The following is a 21,915-nucleotide window of genomic DNA, read 5'->3' on the forward strand; positions in this document are numbered from 1 at the left end:
ATTTTCATTTAATCATTATTGAAAGTTCCAGTCATTGCTAACATATGGGCAGAAACTTGGAGGTTAACAGAAAAGTTCTAGACAAGCTAAGGACCACGCAAAGAGCAATGGTACGAAAAATGCAAGGCGCAATGTTAAGAAACAGGAAGAGAGCGGTGTACTTCATAGAAACCTAGGATTGCTCATTTTTGAGTTGCATTTAGAAGAAAAAGATGGAACTGGGAAGGCCATGTATTGCGTAGGGCAGATTACCGATGGACCATTCGAGCTGCATAATAGGTGCCAAGGGGACGGTAGCAAAAATACGAGAGGAAATTACGTGTGGAGATCAAAATAGGAAATTTGCAGGCGCAAATTGGACTCAGCGCCATACAGGGATTATTGGAGATCGCTGGGAGAAGCCGTCCACGTGCAGTGAACATAAATAGGCTGCTGCTGATAATGATGAACTGAAGTTAAACCTTTGAGCGCTAATTCAGGCACCTGCAGCGACCATTGATGAATAAATACACTTGACTTGGTGATGCTCAGATCAAAGGCCAACACAAAGGAGGCAATACGCAAATTTCCCTGCTTTTATCTAAAACTATTATTCATGATATGCGAGCTGTTTGTTACATTTCGCAGCAAAGGTAAACATGCAATAATAAGAATGTGAGACATTACCAATACCTGATTTATTTCTTCATGTTTTTATAAAAGAATTTTCAGGTTCTGAACTCCATGACTCCTTAAACATATCCTGCCATCACTGTAGAAGTTATCCTCTAGACACTGGTTATGAAGTCTGCATTGAGCTTCTCATTTTTAGTTCTTTTCTGGCAGTAAGTATTTTTTACGCACTTTCATGAAACGATATATTGAAAAAAATGCTATTTTGCCTTTTAGGTTTCCATAGCGTACTTGAAATAACGTAGGGTGAATATTTCGAAAAATGTTCGCGTATATATGATGCATCTACCGGATAATCTGGTGACGTCGCTTCCTTGCGTGTCGATCTTCTCGCTCCGAGGCACGCGATAGCGACGCAACTTTCTAGTGCTGTTCTTTTTCCTGGCAATCAGCCCTCGGCTGAAAAAGGAGCCATCCTGGCGACCTATGGCGACGACAAAGCGATGGACTCATAATTAAGCTTGAACCTGTTTAATTAACCATTTCACGTCCCCGGCGGCGGTGGTCACTTGGGGATGTCAGTGGATTGACGATGTAGTAGACGGTAGATGTTTGAGCAATAAGGACCATCAAATTTCGGTAGTAGCTTCGATGAGAGACCAGTACTCGTAGGTGAAATCCAGGGCTATATGCGAGAGTCAGGTGGGAAGGTCGGCCGTCGCCACACCAAAACTTTTGGGGGACCGGTCTGCCGTTGTGAGCAAGCGGGCGAGCTGCACACATTCCACGGTATAGTTAGCGGCGGCGGAAACCAGAGTGCGCTTTAAACATCTGGATGATATGGAAAAAGTGTGCGCATTGTGCAGGAAAGTTCGCGGTCCTAGGAAATCAAGTAGGAAGAGAGTCTGGTTGCAGCTTGTTTGGCGGTGTTGCAGGTGATGTTTTCCGAACGGTAGAACACGGTTCCAGTTTGAATAATCCGAGCCGACATACATTGAGAGCATATCGCCGAGAGTATAGTTGAACCGTTCCGTCAGACCATTTGTTTGGTGGTGATACGCGATGGTAATGCAGTGTTTAATGGTGCATTGATGAAGGAGAGACTTTAATACTTAATAAGGAAGTGCGTGTCCTCGCTCACTCAATACTTCACGAATAACGCCATGGTGCAGAATGAGGTGATGGAGGACGAAAGAAACAGCGTCGAGTGCTGTGGCCGCAGGGAGGGCAGTGGTTTTCGCATGTCGATTCAGGGGATCAACGACGGCTATGACCCAACAGTTGCCAGCAGCCGTACATGGGAGAGGACCATGTAAATCAATACCAACACGCTCAAAGGGACACACTTGGCATGGAAGCGGCTGCAACAGAGCGGCTGGATGAGGAGTCAATTGGCGACCTTGGTAATCAGGGCACGAGTGTATATATTTGGTCACCCAACTGTACATGCCCCGCCACTGAAATCGCATTGAGGGCACGTGTAGGTTTTGAACACATCGCCATGGACACACTGCTAGTCGGCGTGAAATGAAGACCAGATATCGCTACGAAGGAGGCATAGAAAAACCAGGAGGCACTTGCGGCCGTGGCAATTGTAATTTTGGCGGCAGAGAAGTCCGTATGGAACTGCCAAATGTGGTGCTTGACGACGCAGTGCATGAGACATACGTAGTCCAAGAGAATTCATCAGAATCTTCAGAAGAGTGGTTACTCTTGGGTCCTTTTGCTGTACTGAAGCTAAGTCGGTGATGTACAAACATAAGAGAGCAAAGGTAAGGGGCGAAACGCTGTCTAAGTCAGGTGGTATCGGCGAACGCGAAAATGCGCCGTCGTCAGGATGGTTACCCCTGCAACGTTGGACAGCCCCAATGTCTCATTCCTTTAGACGTAGAGCCCATCGAAGAAGCCAGCCAGGCGGTTCTTTGAGGGACGACAATCCGCAAATCGCATGGTGGTCTCTGACGACGCCAAATGTCGACCGAAAGGTGAGGGCGAAATTTAACAAGAGACAACGGCTGAGTATTCCTTTTCAGTAACAGAGTAGTTCGCTTGAGTTCGGCTGGAGTAAGCTACAACGTACTCGCCAAAGCTAGGTTTCGATTGCTCTAGAACTACACCCAGACCGATGCCGCTGGCGTCAGTGTGATTTTTCGTCGGTAGATTCTGAGCAATGTGAAGTAAAACTAGTGGAGAGGTAAGTAGACGGCGTAAGGTGGTAAATAGCGGTCGCACTCTCCTGACAAGGTAGAAAGGTCACTGGTAACGGATAGAAACGGTGGCAGGGGTACAGTGATGGTATCAAAATTTCGCACAAAACGGCGAAAATAGGAATAAACGCCTATGAAATGTCGGTCTACGTATTTTCGGCCACAGCGTAGAGCGCACTGGGATTAGCAAGTACGCCATGTTTGCAGCCAACATGGCCTAATATACCTAATTGTTTGGCAGTGCCTACACAGCTGGCCAAACAGGCCAGCATACGTAAGGCAGGACAAAACTTAATTCAAGCGTTGAAGATATGTCTGGAGGTCGCACTCAAATAGCACAACGTCGTCTAAATAACAGGCATGTTCTCAACTTCAGCCCGCACAAAATAGCGTGCATCATCGGTACAAATGTGGTCGTCGCATTACAAAGAGAGAAGGGCATGACATTAAATTGCTACAAGCCATCTGGTGTGACAAATGCTGTTGTACAGCGATCAGTCGTTTCCGTGTGCACCTGCGAGTATCCAAAGTGAAGATGTAAGGAAGAAAAAAATTGGCTCTGTGTACGAAGTCAAATGCGTCGTCTAAGCGCGGTAAACGATAGACGTCATTTCACGTGATCTTATTCAAACGGTGATACTCGTTGTTGCATCGGATGGAACAGTCTTTCTTTGTAACAAAAACGATTGCGCGTGCCCATGGACTACTTGAAGGCTGAATAACGCCGCGAGTGAGCATGTCGGTCACCTGCTAGTAAACAACCCTCCTCTCTGTGGCCGAAACCCGTTAAGGTCGCTGCCGCAGAGGTGCATGATAGCCAGTGTCGACGGTGTGAGAGACAGCTGTCGCTCTACCCAAAAAAAGTATAGTGGCGATCAAATGAAGAGCTGAATTGGTGAAAAAGACCGAAAAGCCCGTCTCGCTGCATCGTGGTAAGGTTACGATCGATTTATGGGCCAAAAGGATGGAGTGAAGAACTCGAAGGCACAGGTTTTACAGCGGCGTTGAAAGCAACGTGTTGAAAAGCTCGTCTTGCTGCGTCGGGGTAACGTTAGGCTCGATTTATGCGGCAAAGGGGAGGAGTGAAGAACTTCAAGGCACAAGTTTTACAGTCACAATGTAAGCCTCCGTGCATGTTGAATAGTGCACCTGCTCAGTGCGATCGTGGCACTCGTAGCATAGCAAATGAAGCCGCAGTTCAGTTGCGTCATGATTACACATGGAAATGACACCAGCACGGACATAAAGCACGGCGAGTGGCAAAGAAACCATTCGGCAACGGGCGTAGAAGCCAGACGGCACAAAAAGCCCAGTACTGTCAAACAGGAAGCCGCACGAGAAGGGGAGGATCACATACGACCACGCAAGTATGTCGGCGTCTTCTGTGATACAAGCTTGGCAGGAGGCTGTTTTTCAGATGGCTTGTCACAACGAGGAAGGAGCGCAGTCTATGATGGCATCATGGCTTGAAAGAAAATCCTATCCGACAATGATGTGATGAGTTGAAGAGGACAGAACAAAAAACTAAATAACGCAAAGCTCCTCTTCAGTGACGACTTGGGCGCTGCAGGCTCGTAATCGATCAATGTGTTGAGGGCGAGGTGTGCGTAGCGAAAGACCTGAAAGCGGCATGATCACCTTCCGAACAATGCGGAAGAGACTGGCATGCCTTACCAAAATTAAGGCTCTTGTGTCTATAAGTGCTACTCTACTACGTCCCCGATCTGATCCATCATGTTAGGAGGGGAAGTCGGAGGACTCGAACACTTCGCACGACTCGCAGTTCTGCCCTTTCGAACTGCGCTGAATAGTTATCCTGGGGACGAGTGGTAGGCCGACGCCACATGGTTGAAATGGAGCTGCTTCGAGGGGAAGGCAGTCGACGACTGGCGAAAGCGAATTTATCTGATAGGTTCAAAGCACCGACAGGTTAATCAGGTGAAGCACTACGTTGAAATTCTATTGGCGGATAGTTGCAAGCTGGTTACCAGAAACGAGCAGTCAGTGGCATCCGGTGCCGAAAGAAACGCGCCACGTGGGTAGCAGTTCTGCAGGAGCAACAAATCGACAGGTTGTATGGTGTGCGCCATGGTACTTGCACGCAGGGATACCGTGGCATTAACTGGAGTGTAGACGGTAGCGTCAGCGTTGATGCGTGAAACGCGTGTTGAGTCGGCGTTCAAGGCATTGTAGTAACCTGCGCATAGCTGATTGGACTGTTGTGAAAGGCAGGGGGTGTGCATTCAGAGACTTGTTCCTGGATGGCGTGGGCGTCAACGAGGAGGAGGCCATCTCTTGCGTCATTGACACCACTTAAAGTTGACGGGTCAGCTCATCGCAAACAAACTGCTTAAGCTGCACCATTAGCCAGGAGCCATCGGCCGCAACAGTGAAGCCAAAGAAAGCCCAACAGTGAATTGCCTGGGGCGAGCCGCTGCTTGCGCAAATCATAATAGTTCTGGAAGAGCGTCACTACTTCAGACACAGTGCTGGAGCTCTTTGCCGACAGCATCTGAAGACCATTGTAATCAATCGCCTTTAAAATATTGCAGCGTAGCAGTGGCGGTGAAGAAAGCAGCAAAACTGTGAGTGTATTATTGGGTGAATATGTGCCTTCAAAAACAGGATACACTCAAATAAGAGCGATAGCGGCGAACACAGTCGGCGATCGCTGATAATCTGCTCTGCTGACCGAGAGCGTCAGCTTTTATGGAGGTGGTTAAAGAACAAGTGCTCGAGTGGAATTCGCCTATACCGACCAATGGGCTCGGGGGGCAATAAACTTGCGCCCCAATCTTGGCGGGAGAAAGATGTTGCGCGGACATGAACTGCCTTCAAAGAGCTTCGCAGTTTCGTTTTCTGATCGGTTTTCAATTAATTGGTTAACAGATTCTCAAGTTCTAACGCGAAACTGTGGGCTATTAGGCGAGCAATATTGCAGGTATCAGTTGAGCAGCTATCCGAGTACTGGTGCATTTCGCCATTTTATATGCATCAACATGCAGCTGACGCAAAGAAAAAATAATGTGCGCAATAATTAGCGTTTAATCTCCTTCTTTATTGCAGTGTAGAAATTGACCAGTCATAAAAGCTGACAGAGCAAACATTACAGGGTCTCTTAAGATCTGTCTTAAGAGGTGAATGGAGAAAACCTATTCTGGCTCGTCTTATCATTCGCCTCTTTCTCTTTGCCTCTTTTCTTTCTCTTCTTACAAGTCATCTCAGTCATTACTAGTCATTACTGGTCATTACTGAGCTTTTTTAGTCACTTGGAAGGAATTGAAGTCGTTACAAGTTGCCGTTAGACATATTGGTCATTTCGTAGCCATCCGTGTCATTGCAAGTCATTTCAGTGATTATTTGTTATTACTCGTCATCACTAAGCATTTTTAGCCGTTTGTAATCAATTGTGGTCATTTCAAGCCGTCATTAGACATATTGGTCATGTCGGAGTCATTAGTAGTCATTACAAGTGCTTAGTAGTCATTATTAGTCACTACTTGTCAATATTACCCTTTACCAATCTATACTATAACGTTATAATTCACCAACTGTGACTATCAATCATTTCTCATTATTTAATCTGCCTTCACATGGCATAACGACGCTTCGGCGGATTCTCCAGCGGTCATGTCTACTGGCACAAACTTCACCATGAGCCTAGAATTGATTTAACCTTAAAAACAATAAATATATAAGTAACGACACTATACCATGAGAAATAGCAGTACGTGCAACAGACATAAGTAGTCAATTTTATCTTCATTACCATCATATGTTGCAGGTGCTTTAACATCCTCACTGCATGATGGTGTCGGAACTTTGGTGGCGGCCGTTTCCGTTTACCTTGAAATACAAACTGTTCCTTTATTCTATAGAATAGTAGCGTTATTCTAAATCCTTAGTTAAATGAGGAAAATAATGCTAACATATCCACTGCTTGCACGTCAATTTTACTAAGAACACACGAGCGCGCTAGCAGATTTCGGGATCCGGGGACGACAAGAGACGATGACCTGAAAAACATAAGCTGTGGCAACTAGCGTGCGTTTACGCCCCCCTCCCTCCCCGCAACATGGCGAAGCGGCGGCTTCACTTGACGGGCGTTCCCTCCGCTCTAGCAGTTTTTTTCTTGTATACATGAGTCATAGAATTTACCAGAAGTATCGCTAGTGACCGCGTGTCTTCCAGGAAGTACCACACAACTCGTGTTTCTCATACAATCAGATTCCACAAGCTTCGGTGACAACCAACAACGCATATAGCTATCCATTATATTTCAGTACGTTCCAAACACGCACGCGCGTCTTGCGCGGATCGATAGCTAAATTATTAGTGGCTGAAATGCAGTCGGCGATGAAAGGTTAAATAAGAAGACGTGCGGATTCGCCCCTCTTAAGAAGCATCGTGCCATCGTCCCGGTGCTAAAAGCAGGAGCGCAAGAATCTAGAGCGCGTGCACTCAAGAGAAATAACAAACAAGTAAATAGCTAGTTAGCGTTGGTAGAAAAGCTCATGCAGCACAGCATGAACTATTCCACGTCGTTAGCGGCGCCGCTGTGATTGCGAGATGCCCTCTGGCAAGACCTCGTAGTCCAGTGCACCAATACGTCCGATTTTCTTGTAGGGTCCGAAATAAAAGCTTCTCTCTAAGTCCTCGTCAGGGCATTGGTGTCCAAACCCAAACGCGGTTGCCAGGCAGGTACTCAATGTCGTGTCGTCCAAGATTGTAGTGTTTGGGCTACGTCCACTGCTTGTTCTTGACGCACAGGCGCACGAACTGTGTGGCTTCTTCGGGTCACTGAAGATAGGCGGTGACGTCGATATTCTCTTCGTCGATGACGTGCGGGAGCATGGCGTCGAGAGTCGGGGCCTGGCTCCTGCCGTCAACCATCTTTAACGGAGTGATCTGCGTTGTTTCTTGCACCGCCGTGTTGTAAGCGAAGGTTACGTACTGCAGGACGAAATCCCACGTGTTGTGTTCGGCGTCGACGTACATCGCGGACGTGCTCGCGAGCGTCTTCTACGTGTCCCATTTGCTCATTCGTGTGCGTGTGGTAGGCGGTGGTCGTCCAGTGACTTATCTGGCTTATACTACAGTATGACTTGAGTAAGCTCAGCTGTGATAGGCGTGCTTCTGTCAGTAATGAGGACTTCTGGCGCACCATGTCGTAGCAGGATGTTCTCGATGAAAAATTTGGCTAATTCCGCTGCACTACCTTTGGGTAGAGCTTACATGTAGGCATAGCGGGTAAGGTGGTTGATGGCCACGACCATCCACTTGCTTAGATACTGACGTCGCGATGGATCCCAACAACTGCATTCCTATCAGCTGAAACGGTCTGCAAGAAAGCCCGATCAGCTGTAGTAAACCCGCCGGCCTTGTCGGTGGTATCTTGCGTCACTGGCAGTTACGTCATGTCTTGACGTAGCGGGTGACGTAGGTTGTTAGGTTTGGCCAATAGTACCTCTCTTGCATTATTACGAGCGTACAGGAACACCTGAGGAGCCCGGCGGCCCGATCGTTGTGTAGCGCGTGCAATACTTCCGGCCAAAGTGCTCCTGGCCTAGCGAGAAGACAGTTTGCGCGGACTGGCGAGCTCTTCTTTATGAGAACGTCCTTGCTATAGCAGAACGAAGACACTCTACGCCGAAATACCTTACGCATAATGTCGGTTTGCTTTCTAAGTACTCAAGAAGCCTTCGTCACTCCGGGTTTACTCGCTGCTGTTCGGTGAAATCTTCTGCAGTTATTGTTCTTAAAAAGGCATCGTCGTCCAATTTGTCTTGCAGCGGCAGGGCACTATGGGAGCGCGACAGGAAGTCGGCGTCAAAATGATTTTTTCCAGACTTGTACACAACAGAGATGTCGAATTCCTGGAGCCTGAGACTCCATCCGGCTAGGGGACCTGAAAGATCATTTGTTTGCCATCCAACACAAGGCGTGGTAGTCGCTTACCACTTTGATATGCCTGCCGTATCTGTAGGGCCGAAATTTCGCTGTAGCCCAAATGTTCGGAAGGAACGCATTCTTGGTCGCAAAATAAATTGCTTCCGCTTGTGACAGTGACCGGCTAGCGCAAGGTATTACGCTTTCAGCTCTGTTCTTCCTTTGGACTAGCACAGTACCGAAGTCTACGCTACATGCCTCGGTGTGGATTTCTGTCTCAGCCTCTTCATCGAAGGGTGACCGCTGGCGACTGCATCCGTCTTTCCAGCTCCTCAAATGCGTCACCCTGCCGTGTTTGCCATGGAGAGTCGACGTCAGCTTTCGTGATATATCATGAGCTCTGAAATTCTTGAAAAGTCTTCTACGAAGCGCATGTAATAGGTACACAGGCCAAGGAATCTGCACACTGCCTTCTTGTCGAAGAGCCGCAGGAACTCCAGAGTTACTGATGACGTGGCGTAAGCACAGGAGTCCTTCATAAGCGAAACGGAACTTTTCTAGCTTCAGGGTCAGTGCAAATAGATTGATCGCCTCTAGTACTGCATGATGCCGCCTTCGCCTTTGGTGACCTTCGAAATTTGTTTCAAAGATTGCAACCTCATCCAAGTAGACGAGGCAAGTCTGCCACATAAGCCCTGGGAAGAGTGTGTCGATCACGCACTGGAGCGTTGCAGGCGGAAAGTCTCAATGGCATCATCTTGAACTCGAAGAGACCAGCTGGCGCGATTAACGCGTTCTTCTCTCGACCTTTTTCGTCAGCTTCAGTTGCCAATAACCAGTCTTGAGGTCCATCGACGAAAAGTGCTTACCACTGCAGAGTCGATCTAATGCATCGTCTATCCGTGGGAGGTATCATGCGTCCTTCTTGGTGATTAGTTAAGCGGCAATAATTGACGCTGACTTGAAGGTGGTACAAGTCTGAATTGAAGGTGGTACAAGTCTATGCCCCTACATGCAGTCATGATGACCAGGAAGTCGAAAGCTTTTATGAAGACGTGGAATCGGCGATGGGTAAAGTCAAAACAAAATACACTATACTGATGGGCGACTTCAATGCCAGGGTAGGCAAGAAGCAGGCTGGAGACAAGTCAGTGGGGGAATATGGCATAGGCTCTAGGAATAGCAGAGGAGAATTATTAGTAGAGTTTGCAGAACAGAATAATATGCGGATAATGAACACCTTTTTCCGCAAGCGGGTTAGTCGAAAGTGGACGTGGAGGAGCCCGAATGGTGAGACTAGAAATGAAATCGACTTCATACTCTGCGCGAACCCTGGCATCATACAAGATGTAGACGTGCTCGGCAAGGTACGCTGCAGTGACCATAGAATGGTAAGAACTCGAATTAGCCTAGACTTGAGGAGGGAACGGAAGAAACTGGTACACAAGAAGCCAATCAATGAGTTAGCGGTAAGAGGGAAACTAGAGGAATTCCGGATCAAGCTACAGAACAGGTACTCGGCTTTAACTCAGGAAGAGGACCTTAGTGTTGCAGCAATGCACGACAATCTCATGGGCATCATTAAGGAGTGCGCAATAGAAGTCGGTGGTAACGCAGTTATACAGGAAACCAGTAAGTTATCGCAGGAGACGAAAGATCTGATCAAGAAACGCCAATGTATGAAAGCCTCTAGAATAGAACTGACAGAACTTTCTAAGTTAATCAACAAGCGTAAGACAGCGGACATCACAAACTATAATATGGATAGAATTGAACAGGCTCTCAGGAACGGAGCAAGCCTAAAAACAGTGAAGAAGAAACTAGGAATAGGCAAGAATCAGACGTGTGCGTTAAGAGACAAAGCCGGCAATATCGTTACCAATATGGATGAGATAGTTCAAGTGGCTGAGGAGTTCTATAGAGATTTATACAGTACCAGTGGTACCCACGACGATAGTGGAAGAGAGAATAGCCTAGAGGAATTCGAAATCCCACAGGTAACGCCAGACGAAGTAAAGAAAGCCTTAGGAGCTATGCAAAGGGGGAAGGCGGCTGGGGAGGATCAGGTAACAGCAGATTTGTTGAAGGATGGTGGTCAGATTGTTCTAGAGGAACTGGCCACCCTGTATACGCTATGCCTCATAACCTCGAGCGTACCGGAATCTTGGAAGAACGCTAACATAATCCTAATCCATAAGAAAGGGGACGCCAAAGACTTGAAAAATTATAGACCGATCAGCTTACTGTCCGTTGCCTACAAAGTATTTACTAAGGTAATCGCAAATAGAATCAGGAACACCTTAGACTTCTGTCAACCAAAGGACCAGGCAGGATTCCGTAAAGGCTACTCAACAATAGACCATATTCACACTGTCAATCAAGTGATAGAGAAATGTGCAGAATATAACCAACCCTTATATATAGCTTTCATTGATTACGAGAAAGCGTTCGATTCAGTCGAAACCTCAGCAGTCATGGAGGCATTACGGAATCAGGGTGTAGATGAGCCATATGTAAACATACTGGAAGATATCTATAGCGGCTCCACAGCCACCGTAGTCCTCCACAAAGAAAGTAACAAAATCCCTATAAAGAAAGGCGTCCGACAGGGAGATACGATATCTCCAATGCTATTCACAGCATGTTTACAGGAGGTATTCAGAGGCCTGGAGTGGGAAGAATTGGGGATAAAAGTTGATGGAGAATACCTTAGCAACTTGCGATTCGCTGATGATATTGCCTTGCTTAGTAACTCAGGAGACCAATTGCAATGCATGCTCACTGACCTGGAGAGGCAAAGCAGAAGGGTGGGTCTGAAAATTAATTTGCAGAAAACTAAAGTATTGTTTAACAGTCTCGGAAGAGAACAGCAGTTTACGATAGGTAGCGAAGCACTGGAAGTGGTAAGGGAATACATCTACTTAGGGCAGGTAGTGACCATGGATCCGGATCATGAGACTGAAATAACGAGAAGAATAAGAATGGGCTGGGGTGCGTTTGGCAGGCATTCTCAAATCATGAACAGCAGGTTGCCACTATCCCTCAAAAGGAAAGTGTATAACAGCTGTGTGGTACCAGTACTCACATATGGGGCAGAAACCTCGAGGCTTACGAAAAGGGTTCTGCTGAAATTGAGGACGACGCAACGAGCTATGGAAAGAAGAATGATGGGTGTAACGTTAAGGGATAAGAAAAGAGCAGATTGGGTGAGGCAACAAACGCGGGTAAACGACATCTTAGTTGAAATCAAGAAAAATAAATGGGCATGGGCAGGACATGTAATGAGGAGGGAAGATAACCGATGGTCATTAAGGGTTACGGACTGGATTCCAAGGGAAGGGAAGCGTAGCAGGGGGCGGCAGAAAGTTAGGTGGGCGGATGAAATTAAGATGTTTGCAGGGACAACATGGCCACAATTAGTACATAACCGGGGTAGTTGGAGAAGTATGGGAGAGGCCTTTGCCCTGCAGTGGGCGTAACTAGGCTGATGATGATGATGATGATGAATTGACGCAGAAGCGCAGTTCCATCCTTCTTCCTCACTAAGACCACAGGAGACGCCCACGGGCTTTCCAACGACTAAATGATATCGTCGCGCAGAATTACGTCGACTTGTTGCCTTATACCTTGTCGTTCGCGCTTCAAACTTGGTAAGGGCTCTGGCGGCATGGTCGAGCGGATTCTTCGGTTATTGTGCAATGGTTTGCAACTGGTGTTTTACGAATTTTCAATGACGTCGAAATGTAGTCTTTGTATCCGCGGAGAAGACTTTCGAGCTATTGTTGCTTACTCATGGCGAGGCTTGGGTTTAATTTGAAGGCTGGTTCGGAACTATGGTCGTCGGGGTAGATGCGGCAGAATCCGAGAGGACAAGCGCCTTGCTGGTTTTCACAATTTTCTCGAAGTATGCGCTCGTCGTGCCCTCGTTGTCGTGCTTGAACTCCTGGCTGAAGTTGGACAGCATGACTGTCGCTTTTCCACCATGCACTTGAGCGATTCCTTGTGTGTCGCAAATTTCACGATTGTCGCCATACAGTCGCCATGCATTCCTTGTCATGCCGCCACATTAACGCCGTCTCGGTCATTCAATCATCTCATTCCAACTCCGTTACGTGTCTCGTCATGCCGTCAGCATAATTCATTCAACCTCGACCCAGTGGCCTAAGTTGTCTAATAACTTGTGCCCGTAGGTCCGTGTTCGTGGTCGTGGTGCCATCGTTTTCATTGCACCACGGTCATTGAAGCTTTGTCATTCGACATTTGTCATGACATCGTCGCACTGTTGTCGTCAAGCCATCATCCTTACGCTGTCACTCCAACGTCGTGATCACTTCAGTATCGCCGTTCTATTGTCCTCCTGATGCCGTCATCGTCATTAGTCAACGTCATCCATGTTCTTCGTTATTTCGCATCGTCCTGTAAGCATTCATTCTTGATTATGCCGCCGTTGTCATTCAACCGTCATCATTGCATCGCCGTTACATGGGCGCTACGATGAATGCTTTGTCATACCGCCGTTGTCTTGCCGTCTTGATCGTGCTATTTTTACCAATCTGTCTTTTTCCGTCCTGTTTTATTTATACCGTCACCATCACGTCATCGTCATCATACAGCCACTGTCATCTCATTGTCCTCTTGTCGTCGCCATCACTTTGTCGTGAATGTACCAGCGTCATAATTTACTGATTGACATCTCACTTTCGTGAAGCCGTCGTCGTTATACGCTTTTGTTGTTCAATCAGTGTCGTTCCTTCTTCGTAAATCCATTGTCGCTGCATTGGCGTCATAGAGCCATTACACCGCATGTTTTACGGGCGACCTTCGCATGCGATTGCCATAGCGAAGTGGTACGATATTGGAGTATGTGACATGTAGCCGAAGAAATGATGGTCTCAGATTTACCACTACATGTGTTAAATAAAAGTAACTTCAAATATGTGAGCAGCGTTCCGGGCAAGTTGGTAATCCATTGCTTAAATGATATTGCGCGACATAAAAACGACACGGACGTGAAAGAAGACGCTTGGTGTGTCGTCTTCTTTCACGTCCGTGTCGTTTTTATGTCGCGCAATATCATTTAATTCAAATATGTGTTCTGTGGCTTGATTTTATTCCGTAGTACCGTTGGCAAGCGTCGGGGGATGAGTTCTACCGTAATTTTAGTTTATAGCAGCAACTGGGAATCACTCAAGGAATGAACTACTGAAAGAAGCCACTTCAGCGGTTGCCATGTAGCAACGCCACGAGGCTGTGGGTCGCAACGCAGACTACGGGAGAAACGGGCAACGCAGGCTAGGCAGTATGGCTGCGCAGTCAAGACCGCAAGAGCGCCAGGTTCAAGCCAGTGGCTGTGGCACTTTTGCAGTCGGCTCGTAGAAGGACAAAAAGACGCACACTGTATCAAACTGCAAAAGCGCTGAGATGACAGCAGGATGGCAGGAATAAGAACGATGTTTTCTTGCCTAGGCGTATATTCAAGCGAAGCTTGCTTTGCCTCTTCCTTCGACTTTCCCACTGCTGCTGCTGCTGCTGCTGTGGCTGCTGCTGTCTCACTCACCGCATCCGGAGGTAGTACATAGTTCGTTTATACATGACAGGAGCAAGACAGAGAGGAAGGGAAACGCGTGAAACTCATTTGGACGCATTCGACCCCACCGTGTTGAACGAGCACAGTGCCCTCTATATCTCCCCGGGCGTCACCACATTAGCCTCTTGACAGCCGTAATTATCCGTGAACTCCCTCAAAAGCATTGCAGAAACTTCATATTTCCCCTTTCTGTTAATACGCTAGTCAAGAGGGGACGTGGACAGAACTGTAGATAGTAGGGAGGAGAAGAGCCCGTTCCCATGCAACGGTGGGGGAAGGTGAGGTGAGAAGGCAAGGAAACCGCACAACTAAACGACAGTGGGTGCGGGGAAGCTGGATGTGCTTAGGTTCAAGATACCTTAACATACGTTGCTGCTATTTCTTAAATTAACCACAATGGAAATAAGTCAAGCGGCCGACACTAGGCAGGGCGTGCAGAAGCCGAGCCGCAATAATTAAACCGCACTGCAGTGTCAGCCGACACAACGGAAGCGGTGGACCATAAACTCAATACTTCTGTGCCCGTCGCTGTAGCTTTGCGGCTACGGCGTTGCTTGAGGTCGTGAATTTGATCCCAACCGCAGCAGCCGCCTTGCGACGGGGGCGAAATAGAAAACGCACGTGCACTTATATTTAGGGACACGTAAAAGTACATTACGGTGTCAAAATTAATACAGAGTCCGCCACTAAGGCAGGCCTTATAATCCGATTGTGGTTTTGGCTAGTACAGCCCCATAATCCAATCGACGTTTAATAGTTCAGCCACGATGCGATGTGCCAATTGAAGCAATGGCGATGCTCAACTCTTTCAAAGGTTATGAAATGCGGCGCACATCAACGCTTCAAGAAAGCACCTCTCCCTGTTTGTTCTGCGTATTGCGTAGACAGAAAGCAGTGGGGCAGTGGGAAAGCGTGTTAATCTAAACGTTTATGGAAATAAACTTTCGCCTTCAACACCACCGCTAGTTATTGCGAATTTATGCAACCATTACAGAAAGCTTTGCTTACATCAATTCCCACTGTGTATGGGATCTGCATAATTTTTATATTTGATCTTAATTCCCTGCCCATGCCCAATGATTTGTTGGTTGTAGGAGGCAAACGTTCCCCATACGCACATCCTTACGGAATGCGCAGCTATCGCTAAAGACTGCACACTAGGGTTGGTTTTAAGGATTATTGTTTGTGCCAAGCAAAGCTTGCTTTTGGAAATCATGCCTATATTTCAAAGCGAAAGGGTTTAATGGCTCATACCCCTGCTGTCCTTGAAGAAAACGAATCGTCCGGTCTAATGATACAAAAAATTATCATTAGCCGCAATGATTCATACTCTCTAAGCAAGCAAAATTTGTCATGCCTCATCCCTCTCGTAGTGCAGAGTCTACAAGCACTCAGCAGAGTGAAGCGTACAATACATACATTCATTAGAAAGTTTTAGAATAGGGGCCCCAAAGAGCTTTGCGGGTGTTAGCGTTGGGGCGCGCAGGAGTGAAGAAATTTAGAATAGGGCTTTGCGTTTGCGGATAGCGTCTTGCGCTGACAGCGCCACTACGGCGTCTAAGAAAAGCTATTAGAAATAATTAAATAAAATACACCATCTCATGATAGGAATAGTAATTTTGACTTGCGTGTATTCGCGTTTAATTACAATTTAGAGGTTATTCTTCAAGCAGCAAACAATTAGTTGCGCTTAGTTTTGAGCAACAAACCCAACTTTACGTGCCTTCACCAGCCAAGCTTAGCCGTGTTAGGCCTGCGAGCCATAAAATCCGCACTCGAATTCGGAATCAGCGGCGTCTAATCAATCAATCTTCATAACACACGCTAGTTGAGAGAAAGCGATAACCGAAGTCACTTCTCCTAGCTCGCCAACTTCACGCGTTACCGCGAATCAAACCCAGTTTGGTGCTAGGTTAGAGCCGTCGCTTCGACGGGTGCCGCCATGTTTGTTGACGCAAAGCTTTTGGGACCGCTATTTGGGCTCCCGCTAAATCGGTGAAATAGCGTTCCGAACGCAAAACCCAAAGGCAGTTTGCGTCTCGCGCGTGCGCAGTGGCTTCGACGCTATTTCTTTGGGGCCCCAAAACGTTTGGGGCCCCTATTCTAAAGCTCTCTATTGTTATCACGCATACAACGTACAACTCGATGTCTGGTTCATTGGTACAAAAGGACCCACGCTACTTTCTCAATGACTCATACACCTGTTAGTGATGGCTTATACCTCCGTAAGCAAGCAAAAAAGGCAATGGTTGATACGGACGTAAGGCTGCGGCAACAAGAGCTCTGCGAAATGATACGAACAGGGCATACATTCACACACAGCACCATACGTTTCAATTGCCTGCTGAGGTTATGCAATGTAAATTACAAGGGAAACAACGTTGGCGTGAGTCTGACCGCGCTATACGATTGCGCGAAGCGGCAACTAAGCTTGAAAAACGAGCCAAAAAAGCTGAACTGCGAAAGCAGCAATGCGACAATGTGACACGGCACATTACCAAGTGTGCAGCAGGCTTCCGTCTTCACGTGTTGCAGGAGTGGAACATGCTGCCGAACTTTTTATTTGCAGTTCTTTGTAATAAGTATAAGTGTTCGGGACATTTTCGTAGCGACGTTTTTTACCTTTTCACAGAGGTGCTTTACGGATGGGACATCACCACAGTCCAGGCGTTGAAGCCAGTAATTGCGAGGTAAGTAGAGGGAAGCTAGTGCCCTTCAACAATGATACTCAACAAATCGCGCAGCGGTTATTATCGGAAAAACCCGGAGTGGCAACTTACAGGGTGTCCCGGATAATGTTAGCCAAGGTGTCAAAATAATAGGTACGGTATACGATTACAAAATCTGTCGCGTTATGTCGTCAGACATCTTTCGTTACTAGCATAAAATTTGTGTAATGATCATCAGGCTAATTAAAATGCTTAATTATTCATATTTCGTTTGTTTTATTGAATGGCATGACCTAGTGTAGAAAAGCTGTTATTGCGTCCTAAAACATGGCATTCAGTGCCGTTAAACGAGCTACGCATTGTATAAGAATTCTTCCGCACGTAACTCATAGCAGATCAAATGCGTTAGGTGCCGCGTCATTACGTGCCAGCCTGCCACGATGCCAGTGGCGACAAAACTAATTAGAAAAAACCAACTCTGCTCATTGCCGGATTTCGCAACCGCCTAGTCAAAAGAAGAATTAGCGCCACACCAAGCAACTCCATCATACTATGCCCAGAATGGAGAAGCTAAATAGATAATTGAAACCGAACAACAATTCAGCTTTCGCACGTCTTGAGTATCAGCGTCATTCCATCATGTAAGGAACTGAATGAAAGTTACTATTGAGGAAACTATGGGTTCTGCATGTCAGTCTTACGTACGAGCTTCACCAAAGCTATACAAGCTTTTCACACGTCCATTGGTACATCTTCACACTGCGCAACAAGGTGTTGAATGCTTTGAAATTATATATCAAGCTGTTTCTCCAAATTTCCACGATGGACAGCCCGTAATAAAGTGGCATTTTTACATTTTATCAAGCAGTGGTCGGAAGTGTCAAGGGTGTTTCAAAGACAATCGTCAGAAGATGACACAAGAATATTCTTTTAATGGGGCGACGATCTAAAGTTAAAGTTTCAATGTATAACTTGTTAAAACCCAAGTTTTTCTTGATAAAGAATGAGGTCCTTCATGAACTATTGTATGTATATCATGTCCTGGCAGTCACTTTTCAACTGAGCGATAAAATGACGGCGGGAACGGCATCTTTAATAAATCTTCGAGATTTTTTTTTGCGATTGAGAGGGATGTAGCCTTTCGAAAAATGTAAAGTCCAAAAAGCAACTAAGGAATATACTGCAATCAATCAAGCAATCATCGAAAGTATATTTTTCCTTTGACAGGGATGGCCCGACAAAAAGCCGTAGTTGCTTGACTAAGGTTCGCACACCCTTTACACGTTGACGGACGGTAGTGCAGAAAACCATAAAACTAGAACGAAAATAATAAACGAAACGTAGGTACACTTAGGTTGACATATACACAGCCACACAAGCAATGTAGGCTATAAATTACGTACACAGTGTGTGAAACTTGCAATAAAATACCTGTACATGGTACAGATTTCTTCAACATGACCAAAAAGAAAAACTCAGCATAAATATGACAGCATGAATCAATTCGCATCTGCTTTTTATAATGAAAATGCTTCATGCATTACATCGGCGCAAACGGGAAGAGGAAGCCACTAAACGTGGAGCGAAGGGTAAAAGCTAATGCAGTCCAGTGGGATCAAGAAATTGATGGTAATTGGTGAAGCTAAGACATTATTCTTTATAATAATGTAAATGTCGATAATCGGTAGCTTTAGAATCGATAAAAGAAAAGTCTCGTCACGTCGCCGTCACCTAAAGAGGGCCGTTAGATGCAATAAAAAGTATAAATTCATAAGTGTATATGATTGATGTGATTTGGCAAAAATAGCATCGTATTAGCAGCTAGGCTCAGTTTATACGATCGCCTTGAAGAAGTCGTCAGCTCTTTCGACAGCTACGGCGACCCAGAGACAATGAGACATTCAAATAGGACAAACAGGTTTCCAGCCTCCAGAAAAGAAATGTAGGTTGTCTGATTAAGAACAAAGCATTGTACAGAACGCAGCAACGAAGTTTATAATCGCTGTGATTGCATGGAATGCAACTGTACTTGGAACGTTTCGACATGATCTAGCAGGATAGACATGATAAGCAACAACAAACGCTACATAAATTCTGAGAATACTGTACTAATCCGCAACGATTCTATCGCTCTTGAACGAGCGATGGGTAAACATGCATAAGCTAGCAGCATCAGTAAGCAAACATGAAGTAATGGCGGAGCCAAACAAAGCTGACGCATTCGTAGACAACACGAAGAATTTCTGTAGAAATTTTCGTACAATTGAAGGAAAACCTTTTTCAGAGAATCTCACTCATGGCTTTGAATCAATTGTGTTGCTGCACTTTCCCTTGTGCGTACAATGCACTCTCGCAATTTGGTTTAACTCACGGGAACAGGATGGTGCTCAAATCGCTGCAGGCACTTTTTGTTGAGCGTCAGCTACTTCTGGTATTGGATCGCTCTGCGAAGAAGAACAATGAGTGATTAATAGTTAATGACCGTGGGACTCACATCTATTCTTCTTCATCAAGAACGTTTGGTTATGTGTGTGTGTGTGCCTGCGTGGTTGCCTGTAGATTTTCATAAACACATACGGGTAATCGGAACTATACGTATGGTTATAGCTGCTGTGTAGTTTGCTGTGCCTGCTAGTACTTCCCCTTTTATTTACTATGGGGCACATGGTATACATATTGCATAGCGGCCCCCGAATTTGGGAAGCTGTTTAGTATTTTTGAGAGGCCCTAGACCATGTCTGTCAATTTGTCAGCCTTTAAGCAATTTAGTTAATAACCTCTCATGCCAGCGACGTCCTGTTCCAGGCGCAATGCGCATGTGTGAGGAACCTAATACAATGCTTTGGTAGAAAACTCCATTAAAACTCTGGAATTTTCTGTAAACTTTGCAAATTTGCGACCATGTTGCGATTTTACGAATGTTGCGTCAGGTTTAACGAAAAGTGCTTTTCGAGAAAACGTTCTGCTTGTCGTTTGTCGACTCTAACGTTTGAAGTTTTCTTATGGTGAAAAAGGGCAAAGGCACCGCTTCCCTCGAACAAGTTAGTGTAGACAAGATCCTGAAGCAGGCGAGATATGTAACGTAACCAGTCAGCTGATCAAACTTTGCTGCTGACGCTGCTGCTACTGCTGCTCTCATTTAGAGTATTTCAAATTTACGATAGTTGTCAACCTGAGTTCGCAAGTTGACAAGCATGGTAAACCACAAAAATGCTAACCGCAGGTATGCTATACCACACAAATCAATTTAGGATAAATACAAAATACACCCTAAGTTCACCCATTCGCTCCAACTGAGTACATGTATGGGTTCTCAAAGCAGCCTGTGTCTATGATATTTCTTTGCTTTTAAACGGATGCACAATGGGCGTGAAAGGCTCGCAAGTGCAGCATGCAGTAGCGGCACTTATTGCCGTCTGTAGGAAGAAACGCTAACGTTAGATTGCAGAAAATTTGACTTATGGCAGCCATATGAGGAAAATTGCTTCTTATGAAACCAATACAGAAGGCAACCTTTCTAACCAAGTTTCTGAACTTTTTGGCAGGTTGAAGAAGGAGCATTGGTTCAAAAGCTAGTAGAACTCCACAATGCCTCAGTGAGGTGAGTTCCTGTTCCATAGTTTCTATGCTCTGTTTCAGTAGTTCCGTGTAGCAGTGCAAAGGTTACGCGACCTTGAGTGCAGATTCGCGCTCAGCGAGATATAGTGTCAGTGACTGGAACCCGTTGTTTGTCTGAATGGCCATAACAAGTCATCTCAACGGAAGATGTTTACTTTGTGAGGAAGAAGAGCGGCATGCTGAAAAGCCCTGTTGTCCCATCGTGTGGCCCGTACTCAGTTCGCTCTCTGGCTGCGCTTTACCTGCTAGTGCTGCGTTTGTTGCTGCTGCTCTACGACCCTACTAAAAGCCTTTAAAGATTGGTGGAGGCGCCGAGTACAACAGGAAATCTGGAGCTTCGCAATCGGACACTACAACCCGTTTCCTGTATGCCGGAACAAAGACTACCACATCCTCAACCTCAATCCGATGCCACGGTGACTACGCGGTCTGACCTGGCCCGTAACGTCAACGCGACCGACCCATCCTCAGCTGTGTAGAAGACCCTGACGTAGAAGGCTGGCTCGCTGACTACGACCGGGTGAGCATCGAGAACCACTTGGACGACACCAAAAAACTTAATTAGGTGTTTTTTAGTAGTTTCGCCAGCGTGTGGTAGCGAAACCAATAAAGTGATCTGACGGTGTGGGCGGCCTTTAGAACTAACGTTATGGAGGCATTCCGGCACCCCGCCGTTCACAAGCTTCGCGCGGAAGGTTTGCGTGGTCGTGAGCAATAGTGCAAGGCGACAGCTAGAGGCCATAAAGGATACCTTCTCTAGTGATGTAACCGCGTTGACATCATAATGGCTGATGCCGAGATCAGGCTTATCCTAAATGGCATTGAAGACGCCGTGGCCTTCCAGATGCTTTTGGCTAAAAATCCGGCAACAGTGTATGCACTTATTCGTCTCTGCCAAACCTTCGATGCACTATGCAAACAACGTGTAGCCACCCGCCAATCTCCTCTACAGGCCACTTCAATGCGGAGCTTGCCTATGGCCCCGGATAACACTTCGCTTCTGCTACAGATCAAGAAGTTCATCCGTGACGAGGTTGCTCGTCAGCTTTCTCTGATACGGCTTACACCTGGCTAGTAGAATTTTCTCTCCATTGGCCTCCTCTCTCCAATATGTCATCAAGGAACAGGGAGCCGACCACATTTCGCCTTCTTTGCAGCAGGCTCCGATTCCCTCTCCCCTGACATACGCCGAAGTCACTACGAGGCCTGCCCCGCAGACCTACGGTCCCCTTCGCACGCCTTTGCGCCCGCCAGTATCCGCTCCCACCCGACCAATGGTCCAGTACGCACGCCCCCAAGACCATTGGCACACGGAAGGCAACCATCCGATTTG

At 46.5% G+C, this 21,915-nt stretch overlaps 1 long non-coding RNA gene across 1 annotated transcript; it reads left to right on the forward strand.

Moving 5' to 3' along the window:
• The first annotated feature begins 735 nt into the window (after nucleotides 1-735).
• LOC142584115 (uncharacterized) lies at nucleotides 736-20,566 on the forward strand. Its single transcript, XR_012828702.1, has 3 exons — nucleotides 736-824; nucleotides 16,928-16,985; nucleotides 20,510-20,566. It is a non-coding gene; the product is annotated as an uncharacterized LOC142584115 (long non-coding RNA).
• Nucleotides 20,567-21,915: the final 1,349 nt, after the last annotated feature.

Source organism: Dermacentor variabilis, chromosome 6 (genome assembly GCF_050947875.1).
Source record: "Dermacentor variabilis isolate Ectoservices chromosome 6, ASM5094787v1, whole genome shotgun sequence".
Lineage (NCBI taxonomy): Eukaryota > Metazoa > Arthropoda > Arachnida > Ixodida > Ixodidae > Dermacentor > Dermacentor variabilis.